This window comes from Grampus griseus (genome assembly GCF_964374135.1).
Source record: "Grampus griseus genome assembly, chromosome: 6".
NCBI lineage: Eukaryota > Metazoa > Chordata > Mammalia > Artiodactyla > Delphinidae > Grampus > Grampus griseus.
In genome coordinates, this window is record NC_139000.1 from 56,455,518 (window position 1) to 56,465,804 (window position 10,287).

The 10,287-nt window shown below is 41.8% G+C and overlaps 1 pseudogene across 1 annotated transcript; it reads left to right on the forward strand.

The window, feature by feature from the left end:
* Positions 1-3,518: 3,518 nt before the first annotated feature.
* On the forward strand, positions 3,519-3,850 carry LOC309823812 (anaphase-promoting complex subunit 16-like; annotated as a pseudogene). Its single transcript has one exon. The product of its transcript is annotated as an anaphase-promoting complex subunit 16-like (transcript).
* The last annotated feature ends 6,437 nt before the right edge of the window (positions 3,851-10,287 follow it).

Here is a 10,287-nt window from a genome sequence, read left to right on the forward strand (position 1 = left end):
CTAGAGCACAGGCTCAGTAGTTGTGGTACATGGGCTTAGTTGCTCTGTGGCATGTGAGATCTTCCCAGACCAGGGCTCGAACCCGTGTCCCCTGCCTTGGCAGGCGGATTCTTAACCACTGCGCCAAGAGGGAAATCCCAGAATTCTGGGTATTTTCTAAAGCACCTCTTAGTACTTCCATGTCCAGTGGCTAAAATATAATAAAAAACTATAACAACCCAACAGAAACAGGGCCAGTAAGAGCTCAGACCCTTCAGAAATGGAGATTTTGGTCATCTCACTACTGGTAGAGAACTGTGACCAGCCACGGTCACAGAAATAGAGAACAGGATATAGGTAGTGGATGAAGGAGGTTATAATATGTTATAGTCTGATGACCAGTTGCAGAAACAAGGTGAAGTTCCTATGTATGCTTTTCCATGCTTTGTTATGTATATACTTTATTTACCAACCTATGTTTTTCCTTTCCCCTTTCCGTATTATTTTATATAAAGAATTTGGTGGCAGTTAATGTTACAAATTAGTCCAGTATGTACAGATTATCAAAGGAGGATTATGACTAAATAAGAAATATCACTCAGAAATAGTATAGTGGCTGATGAGACTTTTGTTGTCCCCTTCCGAGAAAAGGTGGGCATGCTTTTCTTTGTATAAGGGGTAGTTGCATAAAATTAGAAGGAATTTTTGCTGTTGTTGTTTGCTGAACTATAGATAGAAAGCACTGTATGGCTGCTGAGAAGCCGAAGAGATAGACTGCTTTTTTTTCTTTTTTTTTGCGGTACGCGGGCCTCTCACCACCGTGGCCTCTCCCGTTGCGAAGCACAGGTTCCGGACGTGCAGGCTCAGCGGCCATGGCTTACGGGCCCAGCCGCCCCGCAGCATGTGGGGTCTTCCCGGACCTCAGCACGAACCCGCGTCCCCCGCATCGGCAGGCGGACTCTCAACCACTGCGCCACCAGGGAAGCCCCTTTTCTTTTCTTTTCTTTTTTAATCCAAGATGCATTCTCACTCCCTTCTAAGCTCTTCTCTATATCACAAATGCTGGAATCTTGGAACTGTATTTCTCAGACCCTGTTGTCTACAGGATCCAGGATGCCATTTACAGGCAGCACAAGATACACTCATGCAATATTTGTAAGGCAGAAGAGAGGTAGAAGCCATGTCTTTCTTCCTCTGGTGGAGTGGGCAGGTGTGTGGGATGAGGCAGATGTGGATTGCTGTAATGAGCACAGGCATTCCACTGTTAGTCACTCGCCTCTCTGCAACAAAGCAGCGATGTCAGCTGGTGGCTAGTTCCTGTGATTTCCTGACCTGTGTGGCAGCCACAACTTAGTGACTTGTAGGACCAGAGCAACAGTGCAAACCTGGAAGCCAGTGGCAGGTTCCCCTGACTTCCTCTCCTTTTTTTTTTAAATCTTTAGTCAATTCATTATTTTTTTAATATTAGTCAATTAATTTTTATTTTTAATTTTATTTATTTTTGGCTGCATTGGGTCTTCATTGCTGTGCGTGGGCTTTCTCTAGTTGTGGCGAGCGGGTGCTACTCTTCATTGCAGTGCACGGTCTTCTCACTGTGGTGGCTTCTCTTTGCAGAGCACGGGCTCTAGGTGCGTGGGCTTCAGTAGTCGCAGCACGCGGGCCCTAGAGCATGGGAGCTTCAGTAGTTGAGCTGCATGGACTCAGCAGTTGTGGCGCACAGGCTGTAGGGTACGCAGGCTTCAGTAGTTGTGGCGCACAGGCTTAGTTGCTCTGCGGCATGTGGGATCTTCCCAAACCAGGGATTGAACCCGTGTCCCCTGCATTGGCAGGCAGATTCTTAACCACTGTGCCACCAGGTAAGTCTCCTTCTTCTTCTTCAGTGTTATAAACACCTGATTCTTTTAAATTCTATTTTATTTTATTTTATTTATTTATTTATTTTGGCTGTGTTGGGTCTTTGTTGCTGCATGCAGGCTTTCTCTAGTGGCGAGCAGGGGCTACTCTTCGTTGCAGGGCACAGGTTTCTCACTGCGGTGGCTTCTCTTGTTGCAGAGCATGGGCTCTAGGTGTGCGGGCTGCAACAGTTGTGGCACTTGGACTCAGTAGTTGTGGCTCGTGGGCTCTAGAGCGCAGGCTCAGTAGTTGTGGCACATGGGCTTAGTTGCTCTGCGGCATGTGGGATCTTCCCAGACCAGGGCTGGAACCTCTGTCCCCTGCATTGGCAGGCGGATTCTTAACCACTGCGCCACCAGGAAAGCCCAACGTAAACATTTGATTCTTTGCTTGAAAGGCCCAGAGTGATTTGTTTTCCTCCTTGAACACTGATGGATACGCTCTTGCAAGTTAAGCCAGCATACCTAAACTTCGTTACAACCATGATTTGGGGGAGTAATTCCTTGTGGCCGATAGTTTCTGCACAGGTTCCAATTCCTGTCTGCATGGTTGATTTGAACTGCCTGATGTCAAACAGCTCCTGACTGAGAGACTTTATGTTGAGATCTTACATATTTAGAAATCTAGAAGAAGGAAAGTAGCCGAAATCTAGAAGAAGGAAAGTAGCCAAACTTTACCATGGAGTTAAGTGACATGAGTGCCTTAGGAACATACAGTTTTCATTTGTCACTATCCCAACTCAGTAAAGACCGCCACATTCTTATGCCTAGAAGAAAACATCTAATGTTGATTCAAGTTAGTCCTCTTTTGTGCCTTGAACACAGCTTTAGATGATGTGTAAATATGATATATATGGAGCATTCCTATTAAACATATAAGTTCAGTCAAAAGAGTCAACACCACAAATGATTATCAAACAAATCTAGAAATAAGCAAGGAAGCCCACAATCAACATGTTTATTTAATATTATTTTGGAAACCACAGCCCTTGTATTAAAGCTTGAAACTTCATTAAGGTTTGGATAGGAGGAGTCAAATTTCATTACTTGTAAACTACTACAGTACTTATAAAAATCAAAATAATCAGTTGAAAGTAATTTGAACTAATAAGTGGCATCTAATAAGAGTTTCAATACCTTTTCCTTTACATTAGCAGTGATCACTTAGAAAATACAATGAGAAAAAAATTGCATTCATAATAGCAAATGATAAAATAGTAGGGATAATCTTAACACTAAATATTCAAGATTTAAATTATAAAAACATAAAACTTTACTAAGACATTGAATAATATTTCAATAAATAATGAGACATACAACTATACTCCAATAAAAATTTTTTCAATTGAAAAAAAAGTAATGAGACATAAGACAATCCTGTGTGGAAAACCTAAATATAGTAAAAATGATCACTTCTACACAAAATAACATATAGGTTTAACTGAAGTCTAATGAAAATCCAATAGTAATTTTTGGCACTTTACCAATAGGTCTAAATTTTATCTGCAATAATAAATAAGAATTGTTAGGGAGCAGGCCGCAGCCCTCGCAGCAGTAAACGCAGCCACTCCGGTTGGCCTTGGGGGCGGGGCTGTAGAGGAACTTGTCAAAGCCGCAGAGTGAAGTGAGAAATCTACTAGAGAGGAAATGGCTGCCTCTTCATCCTCCTCCTCAGCCGGTGGGGTCAGTGGAAGTTCTGCCACTGGATCTGGTTTCAGTGGCTCAGACGTTGCCCCCCCACTGAAAGCCCTTTTCACCTACCCCAAAGGAGCTGGAGAGATGTTAGAAGGTGGCTCTGAGAGATTCCTCTGTGAATCCGTTTTCAGCTATCAAGTGGCATCTACGCTTAAACAGGTGAAACATGATCAGTAAGTTGCTCGGATGGAAAAACTAGCTGTTCTGGTAGAAGAACTGGAGGCAGATAGTGGCGATTTAAACCCATCCAGCAGCTGCTGGGGTTCACCCCCTCTTCAGGTTGACCTTGCCTGGATGGTCACCTCTGGGGCACAGCAAGTGCAGGTCCAGTGAGGAACTTTTCTTACAGCTTACATAGCCATCCAGAGAGTCACAGCTCCATCACTGGATTGTTAATTCACATCCATACTTGGTTTCTCTGTATCTATCCACAAGCAACAAATACTTAAATGTGTGATCTTACAGGGAAATTTTTTGTTTATTTGTTTGAAAAAGTACTGAGAATCAGGGCTTCCCTGGTGGCGCAGTGGTTGAGAGTCCGCCTGCCGATGCAGGGGACACGGGTTCGTGCCCCGGTCCGGGAAGATCCCACATGCCGCGGTAGCGGCTGCGCCCGTGAGCCATGGCCGCTGAGCCTGCGCGTCCGGAGCCTGTTGCTCCGCAGCGGGAGAGGCCACAGCAGTGAGAGGCCCGCGTACCACAAAAAAATAAATAAATAAATAAATAAAATTTAAAAGTACTGAGAATCAGATTTAGGCAATTGGCATCACAGAACCAGGAGGTTTGGGTTTAAGAGAGATTTATAAAACGTCACAAGCCAGGACACATGCCAGAATTGGCCAACGGAATGGCATCCCTCCTGTCAATTCATGCAGTTCCTAGAACCTCACCAGTCAAGTCCAAGGTCAAGATCTGGAGTTATAAAATACAGCATTTCTGACCTAAAACCGTTCTTTTTGCAGATGAATGTGATTTCAACGCAGGACCTGTCCAAATTAGGAATTTTTTAATGTTTGGGATTTTTTTTCTATTTTTAGACATCTAATTCTATAGATTCTATCTTTTTCTAACCTCCTGTAGGCATGCCAAATTCTGGCAAAAAGAATTGCTTTTTGAATGTTGAAGTTCTGGTAAAACTAAAGCAGTGAGCAAAATCCTTTTAAACACAGAAATCCTGAGTTCATTTTGTTGGTGGGCTCAGGCAATTCTGTAGCAAATAAATCCTTTGAAAGAGCTGCAAACTGGTTTCTTTATCCTTTCAAAGCCTCAGGGATTTGGGATAGGGGAAAGAGGGCAAATTACTTTTTATAAGAAGGGAATCTAAAAACCATTTCTCCCAAGCAAATGGAAGATTTGCTTTCTCTCAGGGATATTTGTCTTTTTAGAAGTATATGAATTTATCATCAATATCTGAGAAGGTTTTTTACCATGAAAAGGAAAAACCTGCAAAGCTAAGAGGTGTCTTTTGTTGCTCCTCATGGGACCACAGGGTCCACACTGCACAGTTAGGAGAATCATTTATTAAATTGTATGCAAATTTTGCCTCAGGAAAAAAAAAAAAGAAGAATTGTTAGGACTTTTTTTTTTTCACCATAAAGAATAATGAGGATAGAACTTTAAAAATTACAACAATGTGATATACACAAGAATTCTGATTCAGTACTGGCTCAAAACACTAGCTATAAAAAAGCAAGACTAGATATTACATGGCATTAAGGAATTTTTGTTAATTATCTTAGGTGTGATAATGGTTGTGTAGGAAGTGTTCTTAGGAGGTGTGTATGAAGTATTTAGGAAGAGAGATTATGATGTCTGCAACTTACTTTGAAGTGGTAAAGAAATTTAAAAGATAGTCTCATAAAGAAAATATGGCAATGATTGTTGAATCAAGGCAATGATATATATAATTCATATATATATAATTCTTTTCTTTTTCTTTTTTTTTTGGAAACTTGTAATAATAAAGTAGAAAAAAAAAAAAAAAAGCAGTGAAACACTAACCTAAGACACAACAGTCAGATGAATGGACCAAAATCTCAAGGTATATCCTAGTATATATAAAAACTTAATACATAAAAAAAGAAGAAGAATTTGGAAAAATGCTCAAGGTAGAGTTTCACTTCATATCAAACTAAATTCCAGATTAAAAAAAAAATACAGCTAAAAACACACAAAAAAGAATACAGAGATGCATACTCTGGTCGGGAAAAGGCCTTGTATCTGTTAAAATAATGAACAAAAGTAAATAGATATGTAATATTAATAGCTACTTGAGATTCTAATATATAATTCATTTAGCCATTTTCCTATCTGTAGATACACATCTCTCCCCCAGATCCTTCAGCTCCAGCTTTCTCGCTCTGCACTTGTTGTTCTCTCTGCCTGGAATATTCTTCCCCTGAGTTTATTCAGCTTAAATATCACATCATTGAAGAGACCTGTCCTTGCCACATAATCTGAAATGGCCCTAAAATAAGTCACTCTATATTCTTCTTGCTTTACTGTTCTTCATCACATTTATATGTTTACTTGCCGTGATCTTATATGTTTATTTGTTTTCCAACTTTCTCCCTTACTAGACCATAAGTTCCATGAGGTCAAGAATAATTGCCTTTTCACTGTTGTATCCCTAGTGCTTAGAATTAGCCTAGTGCCTGGCTCCTAGTATGCACTCAAAATAATTATTATATTATATTATATTATATTATACAAATTCTGGTAATTAATCTAAAGAGAAAAAACAGGTGCTCTAAGAGATATAACAAGGGCAACCTAATTTCGATAGAGAATTCATGGAAGGTTTTGCTGAGGAAGTGATATTTAAAGTGATATCTGAATATCAAATCAGATGACAAGTAGAGGGAAAGGCATTTTCCAGGCAGAGAGAACAACATGGGCAAAGGTTTAAAAACAGGAAAGAACAGCCATAAATAAGCAGCTAAAAGACTGACATGCCTGGAGCATAGTGAGGGTGGGGGGAAAGAGTAGGCAAAATGGTATAGAACTTTAAAAGTTGATATATACACAAATGATTTTTTTTTTTTTTTTTTTTTTTGGTATGCGGGCCTCTCACTGTTGTAGCCTCTCCCGTTGCGGTGCACACGCTCCAGACGCGCTGGCTCAGCGGCCATGGCTCACGGGCCCAGCCGTTCCGCGGCATGTGGGATCTTCCCGGACCGGGGCACGAACCCGTGTTCCCTGCATCGGCAGGCGGACTCTCAACCACTGCGCCACCAGGGATGCCCTACATAAATGATTTATTCAAGTCCTTTGGTATATAGAAGCTACGGAGGTCAAGGAATGGACTGTTAGTTTGTTTCAGTAGAAACAAGGCTAGAATATAAGTCTTCTGGTCCTAACTCCAAGATCCTCTCTATTGGAGGAGGCTGCTTCATCATTAAACTAGCATGTCAAGTCTTGTAAATAGAAAAGATCCTTTAATTACTGCAGTGAGTAGCTGAAGTTCCTTCCTGACCCACTCTCCCTGCTTCTGGTAAGAACACAATGGTTTTCTTTGGGAAAGCGTTTCCCCCACATCGTCAGGCCATGTATTTGGATGGGCTGACTCCACTCCAGGGCCACAGGTATGGGCATGGGAGACAGGCCTTGCAAACAAGAGTAGTAAATCCCCCTGGCCACATTCATTAGTTTCCATTATCATGTTAGCTTATCAAGCTAAGCTAAGTGAATCCACCCAGAGCTCTGAGAATTGGGGTTGCACATCAGATAGGATTAGATTCAATGTATATAACAACCTCCCCAAAAGTGGTTTAATCACACAGAAATGGACAAATAAAAAGAAATATCCAGTTCAAATCACATCATTTGAGAACCTGGACCCAGATATATCTGAAAGCAAGGTCCCTTTAAACTGTGTGCCAAAAACCTCCCTCACTAAAAATGCTTCTTACAAAAAAAACTCAGTATTTCATGATCCTTTAGTATCTTCCAAACTAAATTCCATGGTAGTGCTTAGACTTGAAGGGTCTATATTAACAGGAATTCAGCACTTACACTATGGAGACAACATAGTTTAGTAGTCAAATACATAAGCTTTGAAGTCTTGTTGCCCAAATTCAAATCCTGCCTTCACTGCTCACTAGTTTGGTGACCTGGGATGAATTTAAACCCCAGAGTCTTCAGCTATAAAGCAGAGATGCAAATAGTACCAGCTCACACAGTTACAGTGAGAAGTGAATGAGATATTTCAGGTAGAGCAGTTGATGAAACAAATTTCTATAATACGAGTGATATATTCTAAGAAATGCAGAAGTGATTTTATTCAGCAGTGCTTTGTATGACTGGGCTATGGGAAAGGGCTGGGGAGAAAGAAATTTGTCTCTTTTGAGCACTTCTGTGTCCACAACCACTTTGTGACTAGGAGAAGGAAACCTTCTTGAAAGACGTGTAATCCCCACAAAAATGGGCCCTTGTCGGTCTGGGCAGGGAGAGACAGGAACAGGAGCCCAGATCATGGTCACCTGGTAGATAAATCTGAGAGCATCCACGTAGAAACAGAAAAGGAGTACGCTGCTTGGGTTTGAGGGGCTTAGAGAGAAGCATCTGGGGAAATGCTTTAAAATGTTTCTTTCCCTCCTCTCATCCACTGCATTATACTTTTTCTCTCAAATCCATAGAAATCATAAAGCAGAATAAACGCAGAGCAGCATCTTAAACATGCCTGGCACAGAGCTTGGCACAGGATCAGCATTCAGGAAACATCCTTCAAGCCCTAAGGATGCTTACATCTACAAATATCATGTATTTGCATCATGTTCAGGATTCGCTCTGCAACCAGAGCTAAATGACACCCGGGTTTAGCATCTAATATCTTGTTTCAAAGGAAACTGGCAGGGATTAGTTGCATTACTTCAAGGATTCACTACCCCAAAATATCTGCCTTTTGCAGTACAGAGACCTTATTATTTAGGATTAGATTAGGGCACAAGGGACAGAAAAGCTGAAATAACAGTGGCATATTTCTTCTCATCTAAACAAGGTCTAGATGTTGGCACTGTAAATGCTGGCGTTGTGGTAATAGGCTTAATGCTATGCTGTGAAACCACAGGCTCTTTTACTTAAGACAGGATTAAGACATATATTCAATATATTCTAGATTCCCAGTAAGAGAGCCAAGAAGGTCTGGCTCCCAGGTGATGCTCTGTGGGACACACACACACACACCGGTGATGCTTTGTTTTCCAAGAGACGCAGAATTGTCAAAGGATTTAGATGCAAGGTAAGTACCTGAATTTTGTTTCCTGGCTGACTAAGGGTGGGGTGGGGAAGCAGAGAACAGAGGAACACCAGTGGCCCCTGTCCAAAAATATCTCTTCCCACTATACACCAACTAGAGATACATCTCTGTAAACGAGTTTCTCCTTTAAAAGCAATTACTGCCATGCCAAGCCTCATTAACAACTCAGTGTGAATTCCTTTAAACAGACAATCCACTCAGCTCTCACCTGAAGTCCTGCAAGTGTCCATTGGTGATTTTTCTGGATGAATTGCTGAATCCCTCTTTCTCATTATTACACAAGCCAGAACATTATTTGGGAACTTTATTTTTAATAATAAAAAATAGCTATATAACAATGAACTTTTATGTTTGTATCAAGTAACTAACTTTATTTATTGTATTTTTTTTTTTTTTTTTTTTTTTTTTGCCGTACGCGGGCCTCTCACTATTGTGGCCTCTCCCATTGTGGAGCACAGACTCCGGACGCGCAGGCTCAGCGGCCATGGCTCACGGGCCTAGCCACTCCACGGCATGTGGGATCTTCCCGGACCGGGGCACGAACCCGTGTCCCCTGCATCGGCAGGCGGACTCTCAACCACTGCGCCACCAGGGAAACCCTGTTCATTGTATTTTATGTCTGCCTTTATAATAATGGAAATCTTTCTATGACATGCTTTTCCTAAGTTACAGCGAACTTCTTTCCTTGTCTCTTGGGTCTGATGTGAGGCCAGTCCATTTCACAGTCAATACCCCTAAGTAAACCATGGGAGAGGAGCAACAAAGAGGGTGGAGAGTTCTTGGTTCTCATCAGTTTGTGACTCATGTACCTACACGCTGCTGCTACACCATTCCCCATCCCTCCTCTTCCTGGGAAGAACAGGTAGGGCAGGATGATGTTTCTGCTAGTAGGACTCTTTTTTTTTTTTTAATTGAGATAAAGTTCACATAACATAAAATTAACCATTTTAAAGTGAACAATTCAGTGCATTTAGTACATTCAAAATGTGTACAAACCCCACTACCATCTAGACCCAAAACATTTTTATCACTCCAAAAGGAGAATCCATACCCATGAAGCAGTTACTTCTCCTTCCCACCTCCCCCCAGACTTTGGTAACCACCAACATGCTTTCTGTGCCTGTGGGACTCTGCTTGATCACTTCCCCCCTACAGAATCCATGGGGATGTGCAGGTGGTAAGGTCGTCTCTATGGCCTTAGAGAGAGACGAGGATGTAAAACACCCTGAGAACATGGCTGAAGTGTAGAACTCCCTGGGGGAAATTATTCTGTTTCTTCAATAAGAAAATATAGGTGAGGGCTTCCCTGGTGGCACAGTGGTTAAGAATCCACCTGCCAATTCAGGGGACATGGGTTCAAGCCCTGGTCCAGGAAGATCCCACATCCCGCAGAGCAACTAAGCCCGTGCGCCACAACTACCGAGCCAGAGCTCTAGGGCCCATGAGCCACAACTACTGAGCCCA